This window comes from Arvicanthis niloticus, chromosome 20, assembly GCF_011762505.2.
Source record: "Arvicanthis niloticus isolate mArvNil1 chromosome 20, mArvNil1.pat.X, whole genome shotgun sequence".
Taxonomy (NCBI): domain Eukaryota; kingdom Metazoa; phylum Chordata; class Mammalia; order Rodentia; family Muridae; genus Arvicanthis; species Arvicanthis niloticus.
The window spans coordinates 49908912-49926973 of NC_047677.1; the positions used below are offsets into that span (position 1 = coordinate 49908912).

At 48.6% G+C, this 18062-nt stretch overlaps 1 pseudogene; it reads left to right on the forward strand.

Annotated features, from left to right (window-relative positions):
* Positions 1–744: 744 nt before the first annotated feature.
* LOC143435244 (H-2 class I histocompatibility antigen, Q10 alpha chain-like) overlaps positions 745–18062 on the forward strand; it is a 105303-nt pseudogene continuing 87985 nt past the window's right edge.

Here is an 18062-nt window from a genome sequence, read left to right on the forward strand (position 1 = left end):
TCTTCTGGTGTGTCTGAAGACAGCTATAGTGTACTCATATAAATAAAATAAATAAATAAATAAATAAATCTTTTTTAAAAAATCAAAAAAGTGGGCACTCTGAATCCACTTTAAAAACAAACAAACAAACAAAGACTAGGGTTGGAAAGATGGCTCAGCGGTTAAGGGCACTGACTGTCCTTCCAAAGGTCCTAAATTCAGTTCACAGCAACCACATGGTGGCTCACAGCCATCTGTAATGGGATCCAATGCTCTCTTCTGGTGTGTCTGAAGACAGCAACAGTGTACTTGCTATATATGTAAAATAAACAAACAAACAAATAAGACTAGATGTCCATAATCTGTCAATAGCTCTATAGTTTCATGGAGAGTTAAGGACTTTAACTAAGTTATCATTGGAGTTTTGTATAGATAAACCCAGTTTTGTATAGATAAACCCGAGTGTTGCTCCTGCTGCTGGCACCTGCCCTGGTACCCTACACAGACCCGCGCTGGTGACTGGAGGGTCGGGAGGGAATCAGCCTCTTCTGGGAGGAAGGGGGTTTAGGGCAGAAACGGTTTAGGGGAATCCGCGTAAATGCTTCGTAAAGGCGTCCACCGGACCCTCAGCCCCCTTCTGAACTCATTTCCCCGAGCACCGCACCCAACTCCCCTCCGGGCCAGAGCTCCGCCCCGGGTCTCTGGAAGAAGTCGGGGTCTTACCGCGTGCTCCCCCCCCCCCCCGCCCCCAGGCTCACACTTTGATGCAGTGTTTCCTCACCGCCGGTCCCGGCCGGCCTCGGAGAGCCACGGTACATGGAAGTCTGCTGCATAAAGGACAACCAGTTCCTGCACTTAGACAGCGACGCGGAGATTCTGAGGATGAAGCCACGTTTGTCCTGGGTGGAGCAGGAGGGGCCTGGACTATTGGGAGCCGAAGACACAGAGAGCCAAGAATGAGCAGCAGACTTTTTTTTAGTGAACCAGAGGACCCTGCTTGGCTACTATGACCAGCCCTTTAGTCAGCATTTTGGAGTTCCACGCGGGTTTCCGGCTCTGCATGGACCGCAGCGTCTCAGTCCGTCCTCAGTTTTATCATTCTCCCCTGGGCACCCAGCACTGTTCAGTCATTTTTCCTTCCAGTTTCGTGAGTTCACTTTTTAAAAGCGTCTTTCCATGGACTTGCCCTTCGAATCGGAGTCTCCACGGGTCTCTCAGGCTCCTCGGAGCTGCTCTGCAGGCTGCAGGCTGGAAATGGAGTAGGTGTTTGGGTGGATGGACTTGAAGGGTTGAGCCCAGATTACAGCCCAGTTGGACAATCCGCAGGCGGCAGGCAGCAGCGAGACTACAGTTTGACCCCAGGGATTTACAGGAAGAAGCCTGTCTCTTGGAATTTGTTCTGAGGCTGTCACAACCGCATGGTGGAATACATGCACTCACACGGACTCCCCATCATCACAATGTAATTTCATACACCACCACCACCAACAACAACAACAACACAAACAAACAAGCAGACAAAATCCACCAGCTTTTGCCCCACCTGTCATTTTCTGACCATAGTGAGCACAGTGTCCCTGGCTAGGAGGTGTGAGCACACCCTCCTCATCCCTCACCCACCCACTCTTTCCAAGCATACTGACTGTCAGGAGTGCTGAGGGGCATGGAAATCAGTCTGGGGAGGGGAAAGGATTCCCCGCTTAAACTGGAGCCGTCACAGTGATGTTTACTGCATTCCTTGCAATGCAGCTGGCTGTTTCTGCTATGATCCAAGGCAGAGCAAAGCTTCAGGATCTCTGAGGACTTGGAGCATTTCCAGGCTAGTGAGAGCTTGGTAAACACAGAAGGAGGGGGAGGGGCACACGGAAAGACAGAGGAGGAGGACTGAGAACCCTAACTTTGTATCCTTCAGAGCTCAAAGCAAGAACATAAGAGGAAAGTGGAAGTGTCAGCCTAGGAAAAGGACAAAAGATTTGAGGCTGACTCATCCACTCTGCTCCCCTCACCTCTGGTTCTCTCCACTCTCCTGCCCTCCACTGTGCTTCTCTCCTCTATGCTCCCCTCCACTCTGCTCCTGTCCACTCTTCTCCCCTTCACTCTGCTCCCTCTACCCTGCCTCCCACTCTCTGCCTTCTGGTCTTTCCTTTGGCCTCTCTTCTATTTCCTCTTATTGTCAAATTCAAAAAAAAAAAATACAGAACTGCCAGCACCTTGAGATGTTTTAAGAATTTATTCAGTATTCTCTGGACATGCAGTAGAGGACAAAGAAAATCCCCACAATGATTAGTAACTACTGTAACAAGCGCCGAGAACTCCTAAAAGCAATGAAGACCCGCCATGGGCCCCACTGGTCTCAGGGGTAGTGGCTTGTACTTTCCCATTTGCTCCCACCCACTGCTGCTCCCACCCAGAGAGAGAAATCTTGGGAAGGATACCCTGGCCAGGAGTATACAGGAAGGGGGTTGGGGGGAGGTCATGGGGGTGGACTCAGCAGTGGTACCGCCCACTCTCTGCCAGTTTCAGCAAGCTGGGGGTGGCTAACGGAGCTAAGGAGAGGTGGAGGTGGGGTCTACAACAGACTGGCAAGGTGTTCTGCCCGCCTGCAGGCTCTGAGTGGAGGACTGGGGGAAGGGGTTCAGAGAGACTGCTCCCTGGTGATGTCAGGGTAGGAGAGGACCAGGAAGATCAACCTACTTGATATTTGATGGATGAAGAGGGAATTGACCTCTGTAGGTCATACAGATCTTCCCTGGTGGTGTTGCCACCAAAACCCAGCCTGACTCCCCATCAAGTCCCTGCTCCCTCACCAGGAGGCGGAGCTAAAGGAGAAGGCCTTTGCCTGACCCTTTCTCCCTCTCTGGGAATCCCCGCCACAGGGTCACCAGAAAGCTGTCTTCTCCCATCCCCTAGGCCAGTCTCACCCGGCCTGCTCTTTTGTAGGGGACTTACTGACAGCCAGCCTCAAATAACAGAGGAGACCCCGAAGGAGTTTCATTTCCTAGGGGCTGAGGTGACCACGGTTCCTGACACTGGCTAGCATCCTCGAAAAAGCCCATCTACCCAGGAGTGTGTCTCTCTTCTTGCTCCTTTCCCTCCAACTAGAAGTGGGAGCTCCCTGAACACGTGGACCTCCCGTCTCCAGAGTCACACATCCAACCCATGTCTCCGGCTGCCCAGGACAATAGGACAGTACTTCTTAGTGACTTCTCTTCATATTCATGCCTACATCCACTGCTTCAGGGCAGACCTCCCCTCCTCTTCCTGGCTGTTGAGATCTGTGTGGTCCCAGGGCCCAGGGTGTGGACTCTGTTGTAAGACATCCTACATTTATGGTTCAATGCCACCTACCTTTCCTTTTGCTGTGTTTGACAGCCCGAAGCTCACCCCTCGGGTCTGGCAAAGAAGATGACTCAGTCAGGAAAGAGCTTGCCTGGCAAGCATGAGGAACCAAGTTTGAGCCTTAGAATCCGTGTAGAACGCCTGGCCTGGTGGGACATGCTTATAACCCTAACTCTGGGGAGCAGAGACACGTAGATCCCTTACTGGCCAGCAGGTCCAGTCAAATTGGTGAGCTCCAGCACAAGAGAACTTGTCTCAAAGCAGGTGGACAGCATTCCTGAAGATGGGACCTGAGGGTGTCCTACAGCTTCTGTGTGCATTTGTGTACATGTGTGCACTCACATATACACAAACCCATGAACGTATACACGTTAATCAATAATTAAAAAATCAAATTGGTCCACAAGGGCTTTGCACCTTCTAGTGAGATGTAGTGTCCATGTTTCCTCTCCTCAAGGCTGAGTGGATGGTGTAGAAGACACTGGGCCTCTGTGTCCTTTCCATGCCACTAAGGTCCTGGCTGTTTTTCCACCTTAGTCAGTTAGGGGTGCTCAGCCAGGATGGCCTCAATTTAAGTCTTTGCAGAATGAAGGCTAAGAGACTGAATCTTAAGGACAGTTCAGCTGCCTTCAACTCCTTCAGGAACACACACTTCTAGAAACCTGACCTGCCCTCTGCACATGGGCAGGGCCCTGCGCTCCAAGGACTCCCCCCCCCCCCCATCTGTGTGTTGGATTGGCCAGCAGCAGAGCTGTGGGCCTTGGTTACAGCCGTTATCAAAGCCAGCACACTGGAAGGAGCTGAACCGGTGGAGAAAACACAAGTAGCTGCCAGAGATTCTGGGAGTCCTTTGGTTCAAGCTCAGGTCTTATTTTGAAAAGCTGATTAATCTGTGCTAAAAGCTTGTGACCTCTCACCCACCTTGGGAACCTCTATCCCTACAGTGTCCCTGGACATCTTAGACTCCAGGCCTCTATATCATTTTCTACCAGCAGGGTCCCTGACTGGTCTTCTGTCTCAACCAGAATGTGCCAAGAGCAGCCTCGTTTTGGCCCAGTTCCATCACGAGACTCCTGGATTCCTTTGCAGTCCTTTCTGGGGACCTTGTGTTTCTCAGGATGCCTTCCCATCCACTGGCCCTGTGGAGGCTTCCCAGAATTCTTCCCCAAAGCAAATACCTCAAAGTTGGGGCGTGGGGGTAGGACTTCTCTTCCTCTGCAGCCTCCAAACTGTTCCTCCTTCTGTCTCCTGGCCTGTATTTATTTATTTTTCTGAAACAGAAGCCAGGGCTTGGCTTGTGCTGGGAAGAGCTAGGTAAGGGGAATCTAGCTATACCTCAGCCAAAGATTATTTTTGGATGGAGTTTCACTGTCAAACTCATAATCCTCCTGTCCAAGGCTCCCAAGGGCTGGCACTAGAAGTGTTCATCACCATGCCTGCCTATCTCCGGCTTTTCTAGGCAGACCCTAGCCATCCAGGTTCTGCATCCATGACTTAGCCACCATATCCTGTGGGGGCTTCCATATGTCCCAGCCACTCCCACTCAGGAGAGGGGTTGGGGTTTGGGTTCTTAGCTCACTGCCTGGCATTTACCCCAGCTTCATTCCTGATGGCTCTGGCTTGTGAATGTTCTCATCTCTGCTGACTGTTTCTCCCACACTCCCACTCTGCTCCTTGACGGCACTGCCAACAGTTCTGCCCCGAATTTCCACCCTGGCGTTGCCTCATGCCCTTGAGCTCTCTTTCTCTGCAGCAAGCTCCTTCAAGCCTCCATTTTCCCATGATCTGTTACCCCTGCCCTTCTGTGTTTGCTTCCCATCATGCTATCTCTGATCCAGCATTTCTGATCACTGGCTTGATGAAATCCTGGCCATTGCCAGGCCCACTTCATGGCCTTAAGAAGAGTCTTGCCCACCTAAGCCAGTTGTCTACGGTTTCCCTACCTGTTCTGGGGGAACAGAAAAGGGCTGAGACCATGCCAGGTGGCCTAGGTACCAGGCCTCAAGAGTGCATTCAACACTGCTCGGGAGCTGTCTGAGTCCTGGTGTGGACACCCAGAGAGTAGGTCGGAATGAGGAGAGAAGGGAGGAAGGGATGGAGGTAGGACTCAGAAGAGCCAGGCTGGGGTGCGCAGGTGCTGCGTCCAAGGCCAGTGGAGGGTGATGAAGGCTCCAGGAGGCAGCTAGTCCTGAAAGTTGTCTCTGCACAGACTGAACTAGAGATGTCCACTGTTTCTTGCTCAGTCCATAGTCTTGCTGACTATCAGACAGAGGTGGCTGGGTGTGAAGGCAGAGCGTACGTGCATGGGGTTCTGAATCCCATCAACAGTATCATCAAAACAAGACTTTCTGTCTATGTGGGCTCTCTGTCTCTCTCTGTCTCCCTCTCTGTCTCTCTCTGTCTCCCTCTCTGTCTCTCTCTTTCTCTTTCTCTCTGTCTCTCTCTCTGTCTCTCTCTCTCTGTCTCTCTCTCTGTCTCTCTCTCTCTGTCTCTCTCTCTCTCTCTCTCTCTGTCTCCCTCTGTGTCTGTGTGTGTGTGTGTGTGTGTGTGTGTGTGTGTGTGTGTGTGTAGACAGGGCTTCTCAGTGGCCCTGGCTGTCCTAGAACTTGTTTTGTAAACCAGTCTGACTTTGAACACACAGAGGTCCACCTGCTTCTGTCTCCTGAGTGCTGGAATCAAAGGAACACACATCCCCACACCCAGTTTTTATATGTAATTTTACATGCATGCATGCATTCATTCATTCATTCATTCATATTGTACATGTGTGTGCGTGTGTGCATACACATGCCACAATGTGTGTACGGAAGACAACTTGTGCAAGTTGGCTCTAGGTCTCTCCTTCTACCATGTAGGTCCTGGGGACCGAACTCAAGTCCTCAGGCTGTAGCACACACATTATCTACTGAGCCCAAGGGCTTTACTTATTAAGAGGGTCTGACTCAATTTATCATAGATCAAAGGGAATCACAGGCTCAGCCACAAATGAAACTACATGTGACCCAGTTACTTCCTCCCTTCTGGAAAGCTTAAGACAGAGCTTCTCATCAGGAAGCATTTGGCTAGTGGGGAAGCTGCCGGGCTACCAAGAGGTTAAGTAGAAGTTGCCAGCTCTGTTCTGGGTGACCTATCCACATAGGGCTGGAAGAGGAACTAGGATGGCTTGGGACATCCCCAACCTTTGAAGCTGATGTCATCACGATAACCATGTACCCACAACACATCTCGTGGTGCACCAGTTCTCCGTGTAGAGATGTGAGGGGCCTAATGCAGGGCTACATGTCTAGTGAACTTGTAAGCATGCAAGAGGAACCATCTCCCTGCCACCAAATAAAAACTTGCATGGATTTGCATCACTTAAAGACCTGCTTGTTCATCCATTCCCGTAAACAGGTCTCAAGTTCTTAGCTGGGTGTGAGGACACACGTTTGTCATCCAAGTATTAAAAGGCTGAAGAAGAGGGTATCATCTTTAGTTCTAGGCTAACCTGATCTATATAGCCAGTGCCAGTTCTGCCAGGGCTATATGGTTAGATACTTTCTCAAACAAAACAAAACACACCCCTCCCCAGCACAGAACCGAATCCGAACTCAAACCGCCAGCCTAGTTGAGCTTTCTTCATAGTATGAGGCAGGGGCCAGAGAACTTAGTTTCGGTCCTAGGGAGCCAAGCTCCCCAAATGTCTACCTCGGGCATTCTGCCAGCAAGGCACTTAAGTGTCTCAAACTTTCATTTTCTTACTGTTTCTTTTAGTAATTTACTTAAAAAAAAAAACCCCTAAGTTTAAGAAGTTTTTCTTTTAATTATGTGTGTGTGTGAAGTGTGTGTGTGCATGCCTGTGTGTGTGTATGTGCATGCCTCTCTCTCCCTCTCTCTCTTCGTGTGTGTGTGTGTGTGTGTGTGTGTGTGTGTGTGTGTGTGTGTGTAAAGGTCAGAAAACAGCCTGGAATGTCCCTTTCAGGGATGTCTTACGTCTTACTGATTAGGCTAGGTTGACTGGTCTAGGAGTCCCACAGATCTTTCTGTCTCTGCTCCTTGGTGTCAGGATAATCAGCCTGTGCCACCACACACCACATGATTGTTGCAGGGAGCAATTTACTGACTGCTGCTTCCCAATTCTTCCTGCTTTTGAAGTTCACACAAATGGAAGCGTGGAGCCCACTCTCTCTGCTGATCTCTGTTCTCTCTTGCTGGTTGACAGTTTTGCAGTCCTCCATCCTGTGGGCATGCTAGAATGCACGCTGCCATTCTGTCACCGATAGACACGCATTCTGCTTGCAGCTTGCAGCTCTTATGAACCAAGCCATTTTGAACATTCTTGTTTGTGACTTTTAGTGAGCGCTATATACTCATTTCAGAAATCTCTGGCTTTCTTCATGTGCTCAGCTTAAGTAGATAGAGCCAGTTTCTCAAAATGTACACAGACACACAGACACAGATAGGCAGAGAGACAGACACACACACACAACACACACACAGACAGATACACACAGACATATACATACACATACAGACATACACACAGACTCAGGCACACAGACATGCACATACCATACACAGAGAGACAGACAGACACAGACATATACATACACATACAGACACACACACAGATATAGACATGCATATACACATGCACATACACAGACAGACAGACAGACAGACAGACACACACAGACACAGACACACACACACACACACACACACACACACACACACACTCCTTGCTCACTGACAGTGAAGTTCCAATCACTCCACACCCTCACCAACATTTGACACCAAGTCTTTCATCCCAGCTCTGGTGCCCATACACTGAGACCATGTGGTGCTTTTAATTTGCATTTTACAGATGCCCAGTGAAGTCACACATGTTTATTCGCCTCTTTCGCCTCTTCTTGTGTGAAGCATTGTTTGCCAGTTTTTCTACATGATTTTCAACATTTTCTATTGATTTTTTCTACAGTTTTTTTCCCTGTGTGTGTGCACACCCACACACATGCACACATACACACATGTGGACATATACACACCAAAAATGTAGTAAAAATAAGTTTTAGAAAAGAACACAGAGGTGATGCTCTAGGAACTTTCTCTGAATGTAACGGGAAAGTCTCGCAGAGTTGAAATATACACACTGTCCAGATGGCAACAACCCATGCTCATTGATTTTTTTCCTGCAGAATTCATTATATATTCTAGTTATTAATATTTTGATGTATATGGTTTACGTATGATAGGGTCTCTTCAGTGAATATACTTTATGGGACATTATTACTATAACTAGGAACCCTGTAGCATGTGTCTCAAGTGCTGTGAAATGAACAGAATGTGAGCAGAATATGTTCTCTTTACATTCTGGTTAGCTATGTTAGTGGCCAGCTATGGCCAGCATTCCAGTCTATATTAACAAGAGAGTTTAGTGAATGTAAAAAACCAAGGAGATGGCTTGGTGTCCTTGTCCTGAAAGTGTGAAGACAGAGTTTGAATCTCCAGGACTAATGTAAAACCAGGTAGGAGTGGTGGGAGCAGTAATCCCAGCACTCAGGAGGCAGAGAGAGAGATGGAGTCCCCGGGGACAAGCTGGTTAGCCAGGCTGGGAATGCTGGCTGGGAGTGTCAGTGAATACTGGGTTCAATTGCAAGACCCTGACTCAGTGAGTGGCGTGTAGAGCTATTGAGGGAGACAGTCAACATAAAGTCCATCGACTTCCGGTCTTTATGTATGAGTGTATGCACATGTGCAGGCACAGATACACACACACACACACACACACACACACACACACACACACACACACCTACCCATGTGCACAGATAAACACACCCAAACGAGTAGTAAAAATAAGTTTTAGAAAAGAATAAAGAAGTGACCGCTCAGGACTTCCAGGAACTTTCTCTGGATGTAACAGGAAAGTCTCGCAGGGGAAAAAAAAAAGAACAGCATCCAGATGGCAGCCCACCACACTCACTGTCACCCTTCTCTGCCCGAGTCACTCTGGATAGGACCTGGGCACCTCCTGTAATTGTGCCAGCTGGTGCCATCCTCCCTGTAAGCCTCACACATGGCCCAACCAGCATCTGAGCAATGACTATGGAGAGGGTCTTTAGGAGGGTTGACAGAATGAGATGGGCAACCGAGAACCGTTGTTCAGCTGACTGTATGGAGACAGACTGTGAGGTAGGCTGGTTGGTTGATGGGCAGGAGGGCAGAGAACCTTCTGGGAGCTCAGAGTTGGAAGACTGAGGAGAGAGAAGGCTGGAAGGAGTAGCGTGTGGAGGGAAGGGAGATGCTGTTCAGTGTTCATGTGTAGGTGGCTGGGTGCAGCAGCCAGTCAGACAGACAAAACTTCCTGTTCTGATGGAAGAGACAGACTGGGAAGGTCAAAGGCTTCTCTAGCAAACAGGGGTCAGCAGGCGTGTTGGGCAGTTTTTCCTGGGAAGATGTGAACACATGTCTACTTACCCTGCATAGGGCACCAACAATGAACCAGAGATTTTGCCCCCAAGTCTGAGTCTTGTTTGTGGAGACAATGATTATTGAGATACTCTTCAGGGGCACGGTGCCTCAGGCAGCTGCATCAGGAAAAAGCCCGCTTCAGTCTGGGTCAGATGACTCATACAAGGGACATTTCAAGTTCCCTGTGTTACTTGCAACTTTCTTGTGAGTTCTTAGACCTTTCTTGAGAATTCCCTGAGCCTCCTTCTCTCCCTCTCTCCCTCCCTCCACAAGGAGGGAGTGCCTGTACCGCTGGAGCACAGCAAAGGCTTAGTTGTACAGGGATGCAGAGGTCTGTGTTGCAGGGTTGGTTGAGTCCTGGCAACTGAAGGGCTGCAGTTACAACTCTTTGGGGGGCGGGGTGGTGAGTGGTGTAGGCTGAGCCTGCTGGGGAATGGGCTGAGGAGAGAGCTACACTCAGGGGAGAAAAGGGAAGACACTATAAAGACAGCCACCCTTGGAGTGGTGGGCTGAGGGGATGACAAGAAGAGAGTTTCTACGTTTGGATAAATGATACTTTCAATCAAACTTTAGCCCCCTTTGCATGCCAGGCTCTGGGCAACCAGAGATGAAAGAGAAGTCTCTTAGGAAGACAGGAGTGTGAATTACACTTAAGCAAAGTGCATGAGCAAAATTCTCTTACTATGATCTATGACTGATGTACACACATCTCTGTGAGATTATGGAGGACAGGAACTCTTTGCAACATGGTTGCCACCTGGATGGGGACCAGAGGCTCTGCATCCCAGGGCCCTGGGGACATTGAGGGCAGGGTTTCTGTCCAGGTTTTCAGTGTCATCTGGTGCCAGCACACAGTAGAGGCTCATTAAGGCCCTTCACCCAGGAGAGCACATTAGAGAAAGCTCGGAGCCGGAAGGGGCCTCTGGAGAAGCGGTGTCTTGAATAGAGTGAGAAATAGAGACCGAGAGACAGACCAGAGGAGAGCACAGGCCACCGCGGACTCGGGAGACCTGGAAACCTGAGGTAGATGGGGGGCATGCTCAGGTATCCTGAACAATATCCACTCTCTGTGTGAGGGAGCCCTCCTCCCCCCTTCTCCCTTTCCAAGTTATGTCTCTTCTTGGGGTATGTGTCATTTGCTTCACCCCAGGCTTAGAGCTTAAGGTTGGACAGAAACCTGTGGGCTAGGACATACTGGAGAAGACACTTGGGTTCTCTTGGCTCACACAAAGTTCCAAAGCTCTCCCTTCTCGCTCTGTGTGTGTCTGTGGAGTTACTCCTGAGGTAAAAGGGCTCTCGTGCCCCCTGCTGGCAGCTCTGCTCCAAGCATCCCAGTCACTCGCTGAGGATGCTGTTGGGGAAGCAAGCACCTTGTGAGAAGGAAGCCCGGTTTAGGGCTGCAGGGATGGAGGAGGGGCAGTAGGGCAGTGGGGCTGGGGCATGAGTGGGGGTAGGGAGTGTGGGGGTGAGGTCGGGAGGGTGGGATACCTGCCTGCCAGATTCATCTGAACCCTGGAGGTTTTCTAATTTGGTTCATATTCCTTTATCCTTTACCCCGAGCTGGGTAAAAAAACTAGTCCTCGGAACCACAGACCTCATCACTGGCTCTCGGGTCTCAAGCGCCTTGTGACCAATGCCCGTCTCCAGAGGTTACAGGCCATATGAGTTCATCCACACAACAGTTTCAAAGGAAGAAATGAGAAATGGAGAAAGACCAGGGTGCCGATTGTGGGAGAGACAGGGAGATATGAAGACGGAGGAACTCCAGGAAGGGGGTAGAAGAGGATTAGAACATTTCTTGCTCTTGCATAAGACCCGATTCAAGTCCCATTAGCCTCACGGCAGCTCACAATTGTCTGTAACTCCTGTCCTCCTGTCTCAGGGTATCTGAATGTCTTCTGGCATAGATGGCCACCAGTCATGCATGTACACACATGCAGACAAAAACACTCATGCACATAAAATAATAACTTAGGGCTGGAGAGATGGCTCAGCGGTTAAGAGCACTGACTGCTCTTCCAGAGGTCCTGAGTTCAATTCCCAGCAACCACAAGGTGGCTCACAACCATCTGTCATGGGATCTGGTGCCTCTTCTAGCACACGGGTGTACATGCAGATAGAGTACTCATATACATTAAATAAATAAAACCTTTTTAAAACATTTTTTAATAGAAATTCTCAATTTTGGTGCTGCAGAGCACCTTAGAGCGTCTCGTGTTCTGAGCAAATGTTCTTTGGGTAAGTTGACTCCCAAGTGGACAGGGTCTCACTCTGTAGCTCTGACTTGCCTAGAACTCATTATGTAGACCAGGCTGGCCTCAAACTCGCAGAGACTCACCTGCTTCTGCGTCCCAAAAGTTGGGGTTAAAGTCATGCACTACTCTGGCAGAAATGGGATTTTTGAAACAATAGAACCATTCTGTTTTGATTGTGTTGGTGGCTGTGAAACTTTGTGCCTGTGATAAAATATGGAATTCTACATAAAGACACACAGTGTACAAAGGCCAGAGGAGTAGGTAGCCCCATAGCACAACTGGGTTTATGGAGACTGTTGTTTCTCAGGATTGGTGTGCATAGCAGTTTTGTAGGATGCCATGGTGGGCATTGGACTGAGACTTTGGCACCAGGGGATCAAATACTCTCTTCTGGCCTTAGCAGATACCTGCACACAATGCCCTCCCACCCCCCAGGATTTACAGGTAGAGGAAGAGAAGGTGGAAAAAGAGAAGGAGGAGAAAGAATCTTGGTGAGTTGCTATCCTAGCACTTGGGGTATGGAAGCAGGAGGATGGAAAACTCAAGGCTATCTTTGGCTCTATAGCAAAATGGAGGCCTGTCTGACTGAACTGTGACTGTCTCAACACTATACAACACAATACAGGGAGACCTGGCCACACAGTCCTTCTGATCATCACCACCTAGTGGTGCATGTGAGTAGTGCAGGATGGAGTGTGTTCTGATGGGAGGGGGCTCATCTTCATCCCTTTTTAGTAAAAGGAATCTCTTACTAAGGTCTTTTTCTAAGACCTGTAGCAGGAGAACACCCAGGCTTGAAAGACCCAAGAGGACAGGCTCCCTTCCAGCCCTCTTGTCAATCCGACAAGTCCCCTCCTGCTTGGGTCTGGCAGGGCACTCTACCTCAAACACCCCTGCCTCAAAGCATAGAGTAGTTTTCTTGAGGCCCTGCTGCTCTGAGGTCTTCAGAAAAGACTGATGCAGGACCCTGGGATCAAAGGACTTATGGGACCAGCATGGTAGTCTTGTGGCTGTCACTCTCCAGGACCTGGGCTAGCCTAGAAACTGAGGAATAAAGACTAGTGTGGTTTAACAAATGTCCCTGCACTAGGTTCAGGGCTGGAAAAATCTGCACAAGTCTCACTGCAATCATGGCCAGCTCCTGAGGCAGATGTGGATGTCCCCGTTTCACAGATGAGTGGCCTGGTGCAAGCCACCTGCTAAGATCACTCAGTAAGAAATGTCAGGGGAGAGCTGGAGAGATGGCTCAGTGGTTAAAAGCACTCTGCCCTTCTAGAGGACCCGAGTTTGGTTTGCAGCATTGACATCAGTGCCTTGCAGCCACCTGTACCTCCAGTTCCAGGGTCTCTGACACCCTCTTCTGGCCTCCAATAACATCCATGCCCGTGAATAAAATTAAAATAAAATAATTTTTTTAAAAAATGGCAGGGTTGGAATGTGGTCTCTGGATACTTGCCTTTTGGTATTTTCAGTTGTGGATGAATATTACATTTATTTACAGTGTGTGTCTGTGCACATAAGTATGCAGAGAACAATTTGGGGGAGTCAGTTCTCTCTGTTCTACCATGTGGTTCCAGGGATCAAACTTGGGTCCTCATGGTTGGTGTCAAGGGTCTTTACCCACTGAGCCATCTCTCCTACCCATGAACAAGTGTTTATTGAACACCTGTTATATCAGTCACTAATAGGTACTGAGGACACAACGGAATCTTCTCCCTCTTGAGGCTGGTGGGGATTGATGACTCATCATGATATATAGTTGTAAAGCATCAAACAGAGAAAAGAGATGCTTACAGGTCTCTAATGCTGTTTATGGGGGAAGATAGCACAGGCGGGCACTCAGAAGGGCTGCTGAGAAATGGTGACTTCAGAACAGCACTGAAAGATGGCTGACTAAACAAAGGAAAAAGTGGAAAAGAATATGGCACATGCAAAGGTCCTGGGGCAGGAAAGAACACAGAACATTTGGGGAACTGACAGGAGGCTGTTGTAGTCACAACTCAGAAACCAAGGCAGTGTGTGACGTGCATGCCTCATGAGGGCTTGAACAGGTGTGTGCTCTAACCAAAAGTGTTATTAAAATTTTAGAACTATCAATCCATATACTCTTCATGACACAAAATAGAGTAGGTACTGTGATTGCACCCCCATTCTCCAGATGAATACACTGAGGTGCAGAAAGAGGTCAGTCTAGGTTTGAGTCAGTTTGGCTCCAGTGTCTTGCCACTATGTCATTCTGCTGAGGAGTGAGGAGGTGACTGAGGAGGGACAAGGGCTGAGCCTGGTGGGCTATATCCAAGTTCGTGGTCTTATTCCAAATGTACTTAATATAAAAAAAAACATTAAAATAACATTACGGGGGGGGGAGGGAGAACATGTGTTACAACAAACATGGTGATCAGAGGTCAAAGGGCGACTTATGGAACTTGGTTTCCTCCTTCTGTACTCAGGTTGAAAGACTTGGCAGTAGAGCTGAGCCACCTCACTGGACCCAAGTCTAAGGTTTAAGTGGGACAATAAGCTAACCAGGGCTGAGTTTTAAACTGAGTCTGTTTAAACTCACTGAGGGGAGGAGACTGAGGACAGGGATAGGGAAGGCTGCTAAGTGGGAATCCAGGCAGACTTTAGCTCCCTAAACCAGGCTGGTGGGGGAAGAGAGTTGGCAAGGTGGGCCAAGGTTTTGGACATGAATGGGAAGTGAGTCTGCCATATTCCAAGGTTTTAGCTTGTCCATCTGGGGGACAACAGAGCCGTTTCCTGGGATAGGCAAACCCTGGAGGAAGACTTGCTTTGAGCAAAATCAAGAATCCAGTCTTAGGCTGAGGTCTGTCACGGGCAGACATCGTTGATGCTGTGGCTGGCATCATCCTGGGAGCCAGGACGGGGAGCAGGGTCTGGCCTGAGAACTTTTTCTTCCCATGCTTGCTCAGAGATGGAAGGAACATGAAGGGACTAAGGGAGAGATGTTTCCAGGAGGACCTGCATGTCCCGGGAAACCAGTGAAGCTGGAGACTCAAAGTGTCTATCAACACGGGTGTGTTGTTGAGTCCACAAGAGATTCTGTGGTCTGTGGCATGCAGGGGTTGAGGACAGTGGATGGAATGGTGAACATGGACATCTTTCAAAGTCTCCCAGTGCCCATATGGTGAAGGAAAGGACCAGATTTTGCAACGACCTCCACATGCACATGCCCTAACATGCATGCTCCTTCTACACATATACACAATATATAAATAAATATAATTTTAAAAGTCTGGCTTTGAGAGTAGGTCTGGTTTTACAGAAGTGTGTGGTGGAGGGTTTCCTAGTGTGACAGTGACTGAAACATCTTCCCATGGGATCAGGTAGGTGTAGTAGTGGACACCACAGGTACCGTAACCTCCTCCATAATTGAAGTTTCCCAGTGGGTAGAGACCCGGCTTGGTAGGGGTGGTGACCAAGTCCTGCTGGGACATGCCCAGGGCTGAAAAAGAGATGCTTTGTCCTGATCTGTGCCATCTGTCAGGCAACTTTGGTGGTCAATAGAGCAGTCTGCACAGGACAGACAATGTGTAAGCTCACCCAGAGCTCCTGGGAGCTTGGCTGAGTCTGGATGTAGGCCCCATATTGTGGCCCTCATGCCTGTACAGGTGTCTGTCTTGACGGCCCCAGGCTGGCCTCCCTGCTTGTATTTGCTGGTGGCTTCCTCTCAATATGAGAGGACCCATGGAGAACCGTGGGTGTGTTTAAGAAACAAAGGCAACTCGTCATCCCCAGGGAGATGTGGAGAACTAGGGAGAGGAGGGGCTGTTCTGAGTCTCACTGTGGTTTCTGTGCTTCTGTCATTGCTGGGGGCAGAGGCCACCCACCTGTGGAGAGGAGGCAGATCGGGCTCTGAGGAGATCTAGTGGAAGCCGATGGTGACAGACAGTACAACACCCCCTTCCCAGGGTTGCTGATGAAGATGGTGAGGGAGGTCCACAAGTAACATGCAAGGGTCACCGTGGCACCTAGTAACAGTTGTGTACCCAAGAGGATGGAAACACACAGCTCATTGAATGGAAGCTCGAAGCTTCTCCCACGTCACACTGAAGTCGGAGCCCCAGGTGATGGTGTTTGGAAACAGGGCCTTTGGGACCCGAGTCCTCACGTGGCAAGAGCAGACCGTTAGCTCCACTGCTGTTTAAGAACATGGCAAGAAAGTGCTGCTACCTGCAAGGCAAAGATGTCCTCATCCCACCTCACGGTGCTGAGACTCAGCCTGAACATCCAGCCTCCGGCTTTGTGAGGAAAACATTTCTGTTGACTAAGCCACCCGGTCTGCAGCGTTACAATAGCAGCTGCATCTATGGAAGCCAATGTGGTCACAGAAACGCTTGTACAGTGGTGTCTGTCCTGACAGCCTCAGAGAGGGTAGAACACATGATCCTTCAGTTAGCAAATGGATTAAGAAAAGGTGGCAGGGGTTAGAAAGATGGCTCAAAGGTTAAGAGCACTGGCTGCTCTTCCAGAGGTCCTGAGTTCAATTCCCACCAATTCCCACCCACATGGTGGCTCATAATCATCTGCAGTAAGATCTGGTGCCCTCTTCTGGCCGGTGGGCATAAATGCAGACAGAACACTGTATACATAATAAACAAACGAACAAACAAATAAATCTTTGAAAGAAAAAGAAAGAAAGGAAGGAAGGAGGGAGGGAGAGAGGGACGGACGGAAGGAAGAAAGGCAGGAAGGACGGAAGGACGGAAGGACGGACGAAAGAAAAAAAAGAAAAGAAAGAAAAGGTGGCAGCTGAGCCTGGTGATGCAATGTCAGCGCTCAGGTGGTGGAGGCAGGATGGTCAGGAGTTCAAGGCCAGCCTCAGCTGTACACTGAGGCAGGATGTTATAGACAGGCTGAGGATCAGAGTAGCTTTCCACATACCACAGTGCTCAACTAAGAGTCCAAGGTGTTTGTCAGGAGCCATAATGGGACAAGCTAATAATTAGCAGGTGATCATCCTGAAATGCTTGCCTCAGATTATTATATAATCTGTGACAAGTGAGCCCTCATCCAGCAAGGCTGTGGGGAACTTGTTTTAGGAAAGATTCCTGCTATTAATATGCTTGTCCTATTATTAAACAAATATAACAATCACTAAGCAATAGCACCCCCCCCCCTTTGGAGCAGATCTCTGCAGATCCACGAAGATGTACTGTCTTGTAGTGATACTATATAGACAAATAGATGACTTCTTAAGTCTTAATGATGATCCTATAAGAATTCCTAAAATTATATCAGTGATTATTAAGCTCTTTTATAACGGGACTGCTATTTTCTGGTAATCAAGACTGCAATCAGAACTCTGCCAGTCTCCTGAGTGTCACCAGTTAATTGCTCTTAGATAGTAACCAGACTTTCTCCTGCTCAGAGCACACTCCAAGAGGCTGTAAAACAATTAACGAAAGGTCACTGATAGGGAACTAACGATTTATTATAGGTGTTAGGGCAGAAGATAAAAATATTGCCTGGGTTTATCTATACAAAACTTCACTAATAACTTAGTTATAGTTTAAAACCTTCAGTGAACCTGTGGAGCTAGACAGGTGATGGATGTTTAGCCAGATAATTACTCCTAATGGATACGCATGCAAACATTCTCTGTTGTAAACTTCTATTTCAATTTATGATTTGATTTTTGGTGTGAACTTGTGATGAACTTTGTAACATGTGATCATGTATTCTGAAAGATGTATAAGTACTGAAGACAAAGATAAAGAGAGAGTCGTTTATCCCTTCCCTTCCTTTTCCCCTGCCTAGAATTTTTCTCTTAGAATTTTCCCCTTATTAGAATTTTTTCCTTTTCTCCACTCAGTATCTTTCTGCTTTTCCCCTCAGATAGCTTTCATAGGAAACTTTTTACACTTAGTGATAAATGCTATAACTTCTCTAAGTGTCTTTTCTTCCTGTGACCTCAGACTAGAAGGCCAGCAGACTCAGTTAAAGCCCAGCAGTTCCCGCTGAGATAGAACAAAGGCCACATTGCCTAATCCTCTGCTGTTAGGCTGCAGGTGTTAA